Genomic DNA, 15,663 nt, shown 5'->3' with positions numbered 1-15,663 from the left:
TAGGTGGTGCTGGAATCTAAGACTTAAACTGAGGCCCAAGTGATGCCGGGATATGAGACTAAGGTTTGAATGACGCCGACAGTTGAGGCTGAGTCAGGGTAGATGTTTCGATCTCAGGCTAAAGCATGGGTGGTGTCGGGATCTAAGACTAAGTTTGAGGCTCAAGTGATGCCAGGATATGAGACTAAGATGGAAGCCCGGGTGATGTCAGGATCTGAGACTGAGGCCCGATTGATGTCAAGACACTACAAGAGAAAAGCTGAAAGATAACTCTTTTTACGGGTTGTCTAGGTAGCTGAAGAAGCATTATTATTAAAAGTTCACTCAAAGACAATGCTTAAAAAGTATTGTCATTTTTTGCAAAGACAACGCTTTTGCAATACTTAAAAAACGTTATCGTTTTTGTAAAGACAATGCTTTTGTAATGATTAAAAAGAGTTGTAATTTTTTTTTTACAAAGACAACCCTTTTACAACACATAAAATGCGTTATTTTTTTTCTATTTACAAAATCATTGTCTATTATATTTATATCACGAACTACTTAATTAAATCCTTATAAATAACATTAATTAAAATATAATGACCGTACAACTAATCAATCTTCTTACTATTAAACTAGAAATGTGTCATACAATTTAAATAGAAAATATGTAAACATAATCCACAAACTTTATATACATGTTGTCTATATAAAAGCAAAAATCCTATTAAGCTCCATTTATTATGTTGGTTGTTGTTGGGCTGAAGGTGTTAGGGGTCACCGAATTCAGTGGAGAGTTGCTTCTCGATATGCTTGAGGTTCCTGCAACACTGCTACAAGAAACGAAATAGAAAAGAACATGGTTACTTAAATTATGGAAAGGGAAATGAAAATCCAACTCAAATTTCCCATGAGATTAGGATTAAAGCACAATTGCATTGTATTAAATCACTATGAGAAACATCCACATAATTCATTTCTTAGTAAGATCATTTTCTCGAAAGAATGAGTTATCTAAAATTAAAATATCTATTATACATTTAATACATGTTCCTTCTATTCTTTACCATCCATTAAGTTCATATTTCAATAAAGGACAAATAAGAGGATTCGAATCTCAAATAGTAATGTCATACATTCATCTACACTAAGACATACATCCATATTTCAACTAATTGAATCCATGAGTTGGCTTAAGAAAGTCCAATCTAGTTTGTAAATCTAAAACTGATAAAAGCATGACACTAAACTTATAGGAGAGCTACTGAAGTTGAAACTTTGCAATGATAATTACCAATGTATGGGTCTTGGTGTCTAAACTTCTCGAATCTTGCTTCTGCTTTTTCAATTAGCCTATCAATGTGGTCTAGATCCTCTTGTGAATTTGAACCATAATATATCTTATCATTCTTATCGGTAACTGAGAAAGTACAATAATGGCTTTAGTAGTATAACAAAATGACTTATATGAAACCATAAAGAATATCACAATTAACAGTAAAATAAAGTGAAATTATATCTACGATAATAAGACATTTATATCTTAGTATTGCACTTCTAATATTTCAGATATTAGTATATAAATCAGAGTATGAAATTCACAGGTGGCTTTGGAATCTCAAAATTGGGTTTCCAAGGCCTTCAACAAGGCATATATCATAGAAGGTACACCAAGTACAAGTGCTTCTTTATTGATGCATCATGATTCTATGACGTGGTATTTACCATTTGATCTGTAAAGCCTGAAGGAAAAAAATTATAAAACTTGAACAAAATGGAAAAATATGGAACAGTAAAATATTCTTCAAGAAAACTTTACCTCATCTACCAGTTGAGTTTCATATATGAGTCGGCAGGATCAAAATTCTATTTATTCCTCACATTCATGCTGCTATATATACATATCCACAAATATTTTGCATGGACGAATTAGGAGCCACCATTGACAACCTGACTCCTGGCAATTGAAAGCAAGTTACATGAAATGAAAAAAGTTGTTGTCTCAAAAGATATAATACTGCACTATAACAAAATTTGATATAAAGCATAGTGACAAAGTGAGCAATTCTTAATATGATTTTCAATTTTAAAAACACAACAGTACAAACTGCATACCTATTGAAAAGCACCTTCTTGAGTTCCATTAAGAAGGGTCACCCAATCTGGTTGGAACTTAAGCGAGCTCTTGTGTTGAAGTACTCTAACCTATGTGAATGACCCAAAACCAATTGGAGGAACAAATGATCCAAGATGAGTATTTGACGAAGACAGTCTAAAAGTGCATAAGTAAATAAAGTCTAATAATGATAAAATGATATATCTTTTAATGATTAGCATTGGTATTCTTAATGAACTTGCTAAAATTTCTACTGCTTACAAAATTTGTTGACCAGGAGAAATGATAGAACTCACAAGTCTCTTCATTGAGTCTCCATCAAATTTAGTCGAAGGACGTATAGTCTGACTGACTATCTTGTGCTGAGTTGTCATCTTCTCTTATGTTTCTGGAAAATTGAGCTGAGGTGTTGATATCTCAATGTGACAACTAACCGGGTCTCGGTCATCAAGGAGATAATGTGTTGCTTTTAATGAACGTGATACACGAGATAACATATCATCTTTATGATTGGCGCACTATTCCGTCTCATTAAATGGGCAACATGCAATATCTTCCTTGAGTCGCGAGCACACCATATCTTATTAATTGCGAAGGCATGTAGTGGTGTTACTGTTGACGCAACTCTAGATCCAACAGTGGTGGTATGTTTCCACTTATTTGGTCTCGGCATTTGACAACTATTTTTGAACCACCTCGGGGATCGATGTATCATTTCATAACTGATCACTACTGGATTTTAATGGGGAGAGATAATTTCATGATTGCAGCCGCTTAATCAACCGATCTTACAGCTAAGATGAGATCTTGTCATTCTTTTCTTGCCCTCCAATGGCTCGGTGGGTTGATGCGACAACCCTACTATACCACTACAAAAGTATATTAGGCTATTAGAAAGTGACACCACCTTCATTCACTTTGCATCTTCTATCTTTTATCTTTGCATTTTTTTTTTGTCCTTGAGTCCATGGCCATCAACAACCCAATATATCTCTAATATGAGTCCTAGTGGACTATTTTGTTGGTATAGCAGAAATAGTTTGGGTTGCTAAAGGGGAGAGTTGAATAGTGTACATGCAATTAAAAACGATTTATTTATCTTGGGAATGAACTAGCAAGGACACACATATTAATTGAAAAATAATATAAATATAAAAAGGAAGAAGCCAAATTTATTTGGTTTACAACTAGGAAGTTGTTAGTCTAGGACAATGAAAAGTTCCACAAAGATCTCTTTTTTTTTTTTTGAACATAAGTCAATGGCAGAGAAACCCCTTGTAATAGTTGCATACAAGACCAAATTAGTCCCCTCGGATGGGTCTAATGGCTAGCGCATGAGGTGCTGCCACAATGAGGTCTGCGGTTCGAATCTCGGCAAAGCCGAGGTAAATGCCTCCCTTATGTGCTAGTCACTATTTCAAAGGCTAGTAGCCGCCCGTGATTTATCTCCTCCGTGTTGACCTTGGGATGAGTTGGCGGGGGCGCTGGGGGTGAGCGTATTCGCCTTTTTGCCACAATACAAGACCAAATTAGACATGAGGTCTGGGGTTCAAATCTCGACAAAGCCGAGGTAAATGTCTCCCTTATGCGCTAGTCACTATTCCAAAGGCTAGTAGTCGCCCGTGATTTACCTCCTCCGTGTTGGCCCTGGGACGGGTTGGCGGGGGCGCTGGGGGTGAGCGTATTCACCTTTTGCCATCATACAAGACCAAATTAGAGAATTGAAAATAATTTAAATTAAATGAGTGTGTTGTTTCACCTTCGAGCTTCAACCTTCTTTTTATAGCCTTCATTTTCGATCTGACCATTTACTGATGTGGCATTTTCTAGGTGCTTGGATTCATCGACCTCATATCCACTTTAGCAACAGTCCGTTAATGGCTCTGAATGACTTCTCACTTTTCGGGGGCATAGAAGTGATTCAGACACTTAGAATCTACTGACATGGACGCCGTCCTGATCTGTTTCAACATTAGCTCCTACTGACGTGGTGATGACATTCAAGCGTCTGGAAGTAATCTGGGCACCTAAATTGGTTAACTTATGGACTTGACCATTTTCTTCTTCAATCGTCTAGGTGATTGTTTGGTCGCTTGAATTTTAGCTCGTCCTAACTCAATTCTGTTCTTCTGCTCAAGTATTCTTCTTTCTGACTTCTTGTCCTTCAGATGCATCTAGTGTGTCCTTCTCGCTCCACCAAAGTACTCTTTCGTAGCTTCTCATCTTTTAAATGCACTAATCTCATCATATCCTTTCTGTGCTATCCTTCACGATTGCTTGCGTCATTTGCCATCTTAAATGCTTGTGTGTTTTCCTAAGTTCCTACACACTTAGACACACAAGCGAAATCCATAAGGTATAACTTAATTTGGTTGAACTCACATCAAAACAATAGCTCAACCACTTAGGACACTTACATGTTTATGTGAGAGGCGTAGAACCTTAGCTCCAACTATAGTTCGACATCCTCGATGATGACAAGATTCACCTTCCGGCACCAAAGCATTGGCCACACGAGCCGCCAATAGGTTATATGACCTATTTCCAAAGCCAATTATCGAGCGATGTTAGATTTCTCATTTTGTCTTTTCTACAAAACTTAGTCACCTACTTCCATCTCAACTTGTCCCAATTCACCCCTAATTCCTATCGCTTATTTGTAGTGTCATCATTATCTGTCGGTTGTACCAAGTCCCTCTTGACCCAATTCTCTTCTATTCTTTCTTTTACTTCTGTTGTGGAGAATCCAGGCTCTTCTACTTCGCATCCTGGCCAGGATGTAATTTTCCTTAGTGAATAGCCTTCCTCACACAAGGGATGGAAGGTCGCTTCTTTTTGTCAAACCCCCTAACCGTTCACCTACTTGGAGAAACAATCTACCGACTCAGCCACCACTCAAATAATATAAACTAGACCAGGCATACCTGAAGGCGACTGAGCTCTTAGGCAGCCTGAAGTTTAATGTCACTCAACTAGTGGAGAATGAGGTGCTACTTTATCGATTTGAGCTAAGTCTGAATGTGGGCTAAGTCTGAATGTAGTGCCCTTGGATAACTGACCAAGTAAGGTGTTTCCTTGGTTAAGTTTTCTCTATCACTGACTAACTTTTTCTATCTTTGTAGATCAAATCATGTTTAACACCTCAATGAACAAGAAGCTGAAGTAGGACCTGACTTATATGGATGACATATGGGCCTTGAAAGATGCGGTCGAGGCATCATCTGAACTGTCATCACCCTGTCCTTCTATGGCGAATAAATCTACTATGGTTGTGGTTGAGACTTTTGAGGCTATAGTTATGGCTGTTGTTGAGACTTTTGAGTCTACATTCAAGACTAGGCTTCCTATTCCTACAGTGTCGACTTTTATTGCTACTGAGACGCTAGTCCTAATCATCGAGTCAGTTGAGTCTCCAGAGATGGTTAACCCTTGAGACCGAGATCCGAGTTGATGTCAGACCTCGTAACAAGGATTGAATGCCCAAGCGATCAACCTCTCCTAGTCCAACCAAAATGGTTCAGGGTGGGAGTCAGAAGCCAATGGTCGAGGTCGGGGCCTCAAATAAGTGAAGATTAGTCCAATCTTATGGGGAAGACATTTGGGCGACATGCCCCATAAGAAGTTGCCCTCCAGAGGCGAGTGCTAAGGAAAAAAGTTATGAATTCCAAGGTTGTGGTGACTCCTTGGTTGTTGGTAAAGTCACTGTTTTGACATTCGGGCCGACGCAATCGAGCTCTAGTTCAGCCCCTTTGCCTAGAACTCATCATGCAAAAGAACGACTGATAGGGCGTAGTATCTTGTGAGATAAGAAACTCCAAGCCTATGAGATGGAAGTCATGCCATGACTGAGCGTATTAAAGCTGAGCGAGGGTTTGTTTGGAGCCCAACATGAACTGATAATACAAGAGGTGAAGTTGGTCACTTCAAAAGCTCAACAATTGTAGTTTCAGTCTAATTTTCACACCAAGACCTTGGCAAAGGAAAGGCTGGGGCTACAACTATCTGAAGGAAAGGAGTAAGCTAAATTTTGAACTAGAGACTACCAAGGTTGAGTTGGTGCAGATGACTGAGTATCGGGTAAATGAAGAAGGTCGCTGAGAGGACCAAAAGAATGCAATTTTGGCCTTTGAAGAATTTTATGGCATGTTTACATAGAGGACTAGCGATATACTGAAGCATGGATTTGAGGACATCATCTTCTAGTTTATCAGTCGAAGCTTATCCCGAGGGGAAGTGATGTAGCATTTTTAGATTTGAAAAAAGTCTGAGACGATTTGCCCAACTCTGAGAAGGTTGACAGACAGTGTTCTCCACCTTCGGGGTCGACTCTACTATAGTCATCTTTATTTCTGTATTTATCTTTGTGTGGTCTCCTTTTTGCAATGTACTTGAAATTTTTTCATTATGAATAAACTCCCCTTTTTTGAGACTTTTCTTTTCTACTTGTGTTGAGTGTCTCTATGGTGTTCCCGAGTGATGTACTAGTGAGGCAATGACTAAGATATCGACCCTACTAAAAGAGCTTAAGAGGTGGCCAATAACGTGACTGAGAGCTTAGTTAAGTAGCATGATCTAAGAGCTTGGCCAAATGATGTGACCCTTCTAAAAGAGTTTAAATAAAAAAATGATTGAGAGCTTGGATGAGAGCTTGGGTAAGTAGCTTGATCACCATTTTTTGAAATGTTGTCATCGAGGGGCATTGAGCAATGAGTGACTCAACTGAGAGCCTAAGTCGCTAGCGCGAGCAAGGAGTTCAGGGTCTGCTATGAGACTCCAACTTGTGTAGCCATCTTTGTCAAAGATGCAAGGAATTCACTAATTTGAAATTATATGAAATCAATTTCAGACTTATATATTAAAATGACCTAAGTTGATAATTTCAGGCCATCAAGCGAGAAAAGATGAGATGATTGGGATGGATGTGTTGCTTGGAAGACTAAGCAGCCTTGTATGGTTGAGCTGAGATGCTTGAGGCCAGCGCTAAGTATTTAATTCCTGTCATATGACTAAGTCACTAGACTAAGACTAAGAATCCATACTTAAAGTAAGACGAAGCCACTAGCGAGGGGCTAAGAGGGTTGGTTGAGTCTCAGACCTATCATAAGGTTGAGTCACTAGTGCGGTGCTAGAAATTTTGGATCTGTCATAAGGTAGAGTTGTTAGAGAGTGGGGCTAAGAGGGTCATGAGTCTTTGAGTCGCTAGTGTGATGCTAGAAATTCATGGTCTGTCATAAGGCGGAGCCATTGACGAGTAAGGTTAAGAAGGTGGGCTGAGTCTTGGGCTTGTCGGAAGGCTGATTTGCTAGTGCGATGCTAGGAATTTCGGGTCTATCATAAGATGGAGCTATTAGCGAGTGGGGCTAAGAGGGCTATGACTCTTTGAATTGTTAGCATGATGCTAGGAATTCTATGGCTATCGTAAGGCAAAGCTATTATTGAGTGGCGTTAAGAGGGTCATAAATCTTTGAGTCACTACACGATGCTAGGAGTTCTAGGTTGTCGTAAGGAAAGAGCATTAGCGAGTGGGGCTAAGAGCATCATGAGTATTCGAGTTGCTAGCGTGATGCTAGGAATTTTGGGTTTGTCATAAGGTGAAGTCGTTAGCGAGTGGGGCTAAGAGGGAGGGTTGAGTCTCAGGCATGTCTTAGGGTTGAGTCTTAGGCACGTCTTAAGGTTGAGTCACTAGTACGATGCTAGGAGTTTTAGGCCTGTCATAAGGCTATGTCGCTAGCACGATGCTAGGAGTTCTAGGTCTGTCGTTAGGTGGATCGGTTAGCGAGTGGGGTTAAGAGGGCCATGAGTCACTAATGGCTTCACCTTACGATAGATAGAAAATTCCTAGCACCGCACTAGCACTCAGCCTTTCGATAGACTCGAGACTCAGCCTTCCCTCTTAGTCCCACTTGGTAATAACTTCGCCTTATGACAAGCTTGGAATTTCTAGTAGTTTTTTCCAGCTAAATACTGTGGGTGGTTAAGCTACCAGTCAGCAAACGGGCAAACACATAAATTCTCTGGAGATCGTCGGTGAGGAGGATGAAGGGGACCTGAAAGACATTCTGAAAGAGGGTTAGACTGGCGTTGGGGAGTCATGGCTCGCCATTTCGACCATTAAGTTAGGGTTTGCTTGAGGTGGTATCTTAAAGGAAGAAGACAGAGAAGAAGTGGAGAACCAGGTGGAGTCGAAGGGAGAGTTTGGAATCTTGAATCTTTTGCACATACCCTCTCTAGGGTTTGTATAACTATTTGAAAAACATCTTCACATCAGAATCAATTGTAGGATCGAACAGATGTTAGAGGGGGGGGGATGAATATCGTTTATTGTTTTTTCAGAAATCACGAGAATATGTAGCAAAAAAATAAAACAATCACTAACTCATGTTTCTTTTATTTGGTTCAGAGCCTTTGATGACTCTTACACCAAGGTCCACACTCACTGAGTGCTTTAGTTGGGCAATCACTATAATCACAAATTATTACAAAATCAAGTACAATGTAGTAATTAAATTATACTGACAACAAAAGAATGAAAACTTGATCGTTAGTTGTCGGAGCAGCTTTTAGTATCCTAGAGACCTTTTCGGAGCAGCGCGAGAGTATGGAAGTCGTAGGAACTGGTGTACTCAAGCTGCTAGTCGAACCCTTCTTTTATAGCCCTATCTGGGCACCTGGGCCCCTCCTTGGGCGCTTGGAGTGTACTGACATGGTGAGCTCTCATCAAAACTTCATCTTTGAAGTTTATCCATGTCTGGACGCCTGGACCACCTCTAGGCACTTGGATCGTTGACGTGGATCGACCAACCAATGTGTGACACTGCAGTTTGAAGATAAATTTTTGCTAGTCCGAGCACCTGGAGCAACTCTGGACCATCTAGGTGCCTCACCGATACCCTCCCAGGGCGCTCCTCGTCACCACTTACCCGAGCCCTCAGAGCAACTCCAGGCGCTCGGATGTCCGGGTGCCTGGACCCAGTGCAGGCGCCTGGACGACCTAGTGCAGGCGCCTAGATGACTCTTTTTCTAGCAATCTTTACTCTGCATTACAGGTTAGTCCAACAAGTAATAATAATATGTAAAGCAAAAGTAGGCTTTGGTAGTCTCCGGATTGTCAGATCCTAACTTTGAGTTTCGTCAAAACTCTAGGTCGGATCGATACTTATTGTTCCCTCAATAGGAAACCCATCCTTACTGTATCTCTCCTCTAGTTGCTTACCCCCACTTACCAATCGTAGACTTCCTTGATGTCAGGTCCCTTGACCAACTAAGACTTCTTGCCAGATATCAACCAATTTGAACTACAATAGTTATCAATCGAACTAGACTTCCTTTCTGCCATATTTCAACCAATCTGGACTTCGTGCCAGCTATCAACCTCCTTGGACTTCAGCCTAGTGTTTCAGTCCTCTAGACCCATCAAGTCTTGCACACTTGGTAAAAGGTTAGACAAACAATACATTTAACTTTACCCTATTTTTCGTACATCAAAAATAATTATTAGTGCAACCTACACCAACATCAATGAAGGGACCAGATCCGATAATCGTTAGTTGTCTCTCCATCCACTAAGCATCAAAGGAGGGTGTAGGCTCCGGTTTACTTAGAAATTCAAGGGAGGAGTATGAAAACTAATTATCTAGGAATAATTAATTACTTAAAGGGCTAACTCATTAATATTCCAACAAATGGGTTAACGGGCTCGACCCAATTGATAGTACATGACCTAGAACTAGGATTTAGTTACTTATAAAAAGGGATTTAAATGGAGCGGTGGGAGAAAAGAAAAAGAGAAAAGAGGAGAGGAGGAAAAGGAAGTGGCAGTGGCGGAAAAGAGAGGGAGAAGGATAGGGTGTTGGTGGAAAGTAAGAAGAGGAGAGGAGGCTTCAACCTTAGAAGGAAAGCTACTCCAATCATTCACAACACTCTTCTGCACTAAGGAAAGGATTTAAACTTCATCTACGACACGATATAGCGATTTTCCTAGGTTTAAATGATTAAAGGCGAGGTTGTTGGATGATAGGAGTTATTTACAATTCTTGTGATGATCTAACAAAGTCTTAATGATCTTGAGGTAGGTTAAGCTATGGACAAATCTAGGTTTGATAGAAAATTCACTTAGAGGTTCTCTTTCGGTTAATCTAACCAAACAATTAGTATGCTAATGTTAAATTTTGATTTAAATTTCCTACTCTCAAGTTACGTAGCGTACTAAGGGATTCTTCCTTAAATCTGTTAATGAATTCTGGTATGACATCACTGCTCTTAATTTATATTGCATGCTAAGGGCTCTGGTTATATTTTGATGTTGAATTCTATTTTAAATAAATTTCTTGCACATGAGACAAGTAGGATACCAAAGGATCTTTGATTAAGTTCGATGGTAAATTCTGTATTAAACACTCTTCCCTTAACTTATATAGCGCGTCAAAGGTTCTTGCTTAAACCTAATGGTAAATTCTGTCTTGTTATTTTTATTCTTAAGTTAGATAGCGTGCTAAGAGACTTTTATAAAATTCCTCCCTAACTATTGTTTTGATTAGTTAAATTAGGTGCTAATCATAGTCAAGAATCACAGTTTAAGTGTTGGTTTAACAAATGTGTTGCACAAATTAAATACTATTGCAAATATTGTTTATGGGTTGTACAAAACTCTATTTTAATTATGGTTAAAAACCATGATTAGGTTCCGTTATAACTACTGGGTCAGCTGGTCAAGAAAATATTTAATTCACTAATAAGAACCATGATTTATACTCTAATTTTACCTACTGTCTTAAATTCAGTTTCAGTTTTTGTTTATGGACTGGTTAAGCTTGTTTTACATACAATTAAAAGCTTGTTCAAGTCCTGTTTGAACTACTATTGTAGACTGATTAAAATTTATTTCGATTATCATTTAATTTATGAACCGATATAAGTAGAAATTGTTTGGTATGGTTCTGTAATTAAATAAGGGTTGGGTGGACTACTTAATTGGCGTTGATTGAATTCAGGGAATTTTGAATAATATAAAGGTTAGTGGTACGATCGTATTTAATACTAAATGAAGTATTAAACCACACCCAGCAGGGAGTTCGGCTTAGAGGATACTGGAGGCCTCGATCAAGTGGAAGAGTTCAACTTAGAAGACACCGAGACTCTTAACCAGAAATCGCAAAGTTCAGCTTAGAGGATACCAGATGCGCTAGAGGAAGAGAAAATGGGTAGGAAGTGTTCAATTGAAAGCGCTAGAGGGGGGGGGGGGGGGTGGTTAGCGCTCATGACTTTCACTTACATTTTGAAAAACTACGAGTAAAACACAGCGGAAATATAAAATAATTGCAAACACGAAAACACCAAGTTTTTTACTTGGTTCGAAGCTTGGGAGAACTCCTACTCCCAGACCCACGCTCATTGAGCGTTTACTTTGGGCAATCACTATAAGTTCGCAAAAGTACAATTTGGAGTACAACAATTAAGTACAATAAGAAAAATATACCAACAACTTAAGAATAGGAAATTCGAAGCTTCAGATCATCGGTGTCTTACTACAGCTTTATCAGGTGGTTCCTTGAGCAGTGCACGGAAGATGGATGGCATTTTTATTCCAAGCTGCTGCTCAGAACCTGCTTATAAATCCTGTGGAGGGCGCCTCCAACACCATGGAGGGTGCCCTTATCCGCACCAAATCTGCAGCGTGGATAAGCTCTGACCTCTTCGCCGCTTATCTGCTTGAGGGTGCCTCCAACCGCATGGAGGGCACTCTCCACCTATGTCCATGGTGCCCTCAACTCCATAGAGGGCGCCCTTTGCTCAGCGTCTAGGGCGCCCTCAAGCTCCATGAGGGTGCCCTCTGCCCTGCTACGCGGAGGTCATCAACTAGTGACCCGAGGCATTTTCAATCTCCATGGAGAGCGCCTCAGGACTGTTCATCCGAGCCTTTTCCTTCTTTTTCACCCCTACAAGATGGGTTAGTCCAAAATACAAACCATATCCTGTAAGACAGAGTTTAGCGTAACAAAATAAGTCAAACATAAGTATTTGACAGTCTTCAGACTGTCTGATTCTGACTTCAGATTTCCGATCGAAAACCCTAGGTGAAACCGACGCCTACTGTTCTCTCGCCAGAGAACGCATCCTCACCTACTCCACTCCAGAGAGTATATCTATTACCAGACCGGTCCTCTAGACCACTGGACTTTTGTTCATCACCTGAGGCTCCAGGACTTTTTGCTGGACGTTCGCTCCATGACCCGCCTAGTCTTTCACCTGGTTAGCGACACCAGGACTTTCCACCTGTCAAGACTTTCCGTCTAGGGTTACCACCCCCTAGGACCTAGGGTTACCGCCCCCTAGGGTTTTCCCTTTGCCTAATCGTAGCTAGGACTTTTCGTTACGTAGGGTTACCACCCCTAGGGTTTTCCACCTGCCTAATCGTAGATAGGACTTTTACCTAAGTACACTTAGGACTTTCCTACAATCTCATTCAAACTCATTAGATAACAAAACAACTTAACTTTGGATCATTTGATATAATCAAAACATAGGTTCGATCGTCGGATGCTTCTCGCACCAATAATCTCTCCTTTTTTGATTATGACAACATGGTTCAAAGTTAAGTAAAACATAATAATAAATAATGAAATTTAAACAAGGGCATGAATGCAATAATTCAAAAAAAACTTTATGCTTCCCCTTTCATTATGTTTAAATTTTTAATTAGTTTAAATTCTTAAATTCTTAACTTTGACTTTTCTCTCTCCCTTTGACATAAATAAAAAATAATACTAAGTACAGAGAAAAAATGTAAAGATAAAAATTTTTTAGCTCCCCCTGAAAGGTAGCTCTTATTTGAATATTAGTTTTACAAGAAGAAAGAAAAAACTTAGCAAAACTTTAAAATTTTTGAAAGTGACTTAAACTTAGCTTTTGAAAATAAGTGCTTTGAAATACATTTAGATTTTTCAAAAAATAATTTAGCTAAATTTTAGCTTTGAAAATTACTTAAAAAAAACTTAGCTAATCTTAGGTTTTGAAACTTAGTTTTTTCCAAAAAAAAAAACTTAGCTAAATTTTAGCTTTGAAAATAATTGTTTTGTCAAGTACTTTAGCTTCTAAAAGAAGTTGATAAAAATTTTAGTTTTAATACTCAGTTTTATAAAAGTTTTGAAAAATGCTTAGTTAAAAGTACTCAGCTTAAAAATACTTTACTTTTAAGAATATTGTGATAAAAACTTTAGCCCTTTAAAAAAAATATATTTTAATAAGCACTAAGCTTGAAGAATATTTTTTTTTTAAAAAAAACTTAACTTTAAAAATATTTTCTTGTAACAATACTTAGCTAACTAAATGATTTTTTTTATATATTTTTTTAAAAAACTTAAAATACTTTATCAAATACTTAGTTCAAAACAGTGATTTATTTTTCATTCCAAAAATAGTTTAAAAATGAACTTTCTTTTTCAGAAATATTTTGAACCCTTTTTTTTAAAGAAAACTTTAACTAAAAAAACTTAACTTACTCCCTTCACTCCCCCTTGATTAATGCCTTAAAAATTTTGAGAATCCTAGAGTCCAAGCATGTAAATAAGTAATAAAAGAAGGTTATTATTTTCTTGATTTTCCATCTCACTCATTCTAGGTTATCAAGCATATTCGGCTTATGAGTTCTTGTGAGATGGATTTAATTTTATTTTAATTTTATCAATAAAAGTATGAGTTTAAAATTTTAAAATATAAGTTTGAATTTCAAATATGAGTTTAATTAGATTTAAACATTTGACAATAATTAAAATTTTGAAGATTTTTGAAATATATTGAAAATTAATTAACTTCGAAATTATAAACTTACATATTAATTTTGATTTGAAAATTAATTATCTTTTAAAAATAATTAAGATTTTGAAAATCTAAGAGTTAATAATTTAAAATTTAATTATGATTAATAATCAAATAATTTTATTAAAATTAATTATGATTTTGAAATAATGATTTTGAAATTAATCATAATTTAAAAATAATTATAATTTAATTATGATTTAAAAATAATTAACATTTTGAAATTAAGATTAACATTTGACAATAATTAAAATTTTGAAAATCTAGGAGTTAATAATTCGAAATTTAATTATAATTAATAATCAAATAATTAAGATGTTTATTCATTATGATTTAAAAATAATTATAATTTAAAAATAATTATCATTTTGAATTTACTTAGATTTGAAATTAGACTGTTTATAATTAATTAGATTTTGAAAATAATCATGATTTTATAATTAATTATGAATTTTAATTGAGTTAGCTTTAATTTAATTCATTCATGTTTGGTTAACTACTTTAAACCTAGGTCCATCTCACCCTTTTCTAGATTTTCAATCAGGGAACCTTACTAGTTTTGTGAGATGGTTAAATTAATCTTCAATTTAAATTCCAATCTAAGGATTGATTTATAATTGACTTAGACTCAGGTTTTTCAATTAGTCAATTAAACATTTATTTCAATGATTGACTTCCAGGCTGTGGCGAGGCATTATGCCTTCTTGGGTATGAGATCATCCACCACTTCTCGACAAAGCTTTTCAAAGAAATTGGGTATTTAATTTTCTTTCTGAAACCCTTGGGTCTAACTAGTCAAGTGTAAATCACGCCTAGGTCCTTATCTATCCTAGTTTAAGCATGCATAATTAAAAACATAAATCAAGCATCAAACAAATTTATCTATTGATAAAAATGGTCTTTCTATTGGCTCCCCCTGGATCTTAGCCTCAATAAGATCTATTAAGGTAATGAACCTGATCCTTGGGGATCCAATATTGACCAAGTCCAACTTGATTAATTAAGTTCAACTTGGGGACCCATGCTTGGACTAAGTTTCTATTTGAGCATTTTAATAGAGACAAATAAGATTTGTATTTTTGTTTGACCTTAAATCTAAGTCCGGATCTATTATAAACAGCTCTTTATTTTCCAAGAATCAAATCAAGATTCTTGGAACGCAACGTGAACCGTTCCAACGCGTCCTTGAATTCTTTAACTTGAGTTTTCAAATTGGAAATTTCTTCCTCAAGTTGTTGGACTTGGGTTGAACTTCCATTTTGAACTGACTCAGTCAAAGAACTCGATTTGGTCGCTTTTTTAAGGGTTGTTACCTCCTTTTGGAGTGACCTGACTCGGACGTTGGATTTGGCCAATTTATTTAATAAATATGAAATTAATTTTTCTAAATCGTTTACATTAGTACCAGAAATTAGAGAGCTTATTGTCACGCCCCCAGAGGAGACCGTACCGAAAAATTTCGGCAGCATCTCCCCTGTACGGGTGACAATCTGAGGCATACATACATACAATATACATCAGCCACATACGGCTGGAATATATCTACACAACCACGCAGTTATATAAGCAGCCCACTCGGCTGAGACAGAAATAAACATAACCACGCAGTTATATAAATATATGAATCAGCACACACGGCTATACTAAATCAACACAGCGGAAATCACAAACAACGATAACAAAACATAAAGTAACTAACTGCGAGCCGGCTCGGCTTGACACAATAATATCAAACCAAATACAAGAGAACT

The sequence above is a fragment of the Zingiber officinale genome, chromosome 5B, assembly GCF_018446385.1.
Source record: "Zingiber officinale cultivar Zhangliang chromosome 5B, Zo_v1.1, whole genome shotgun sequence".
In the NCBI taxonomy this organism is placed as follows: Eukaryota; Viridiplantae; Streptophyta; class Magnoliopsida; order Zingiberales; family Zingiberaceae; genus Zingiber; species Zingiber officinale.
This window is presented reverse-complemented; position numbering follows the sequence as displayed.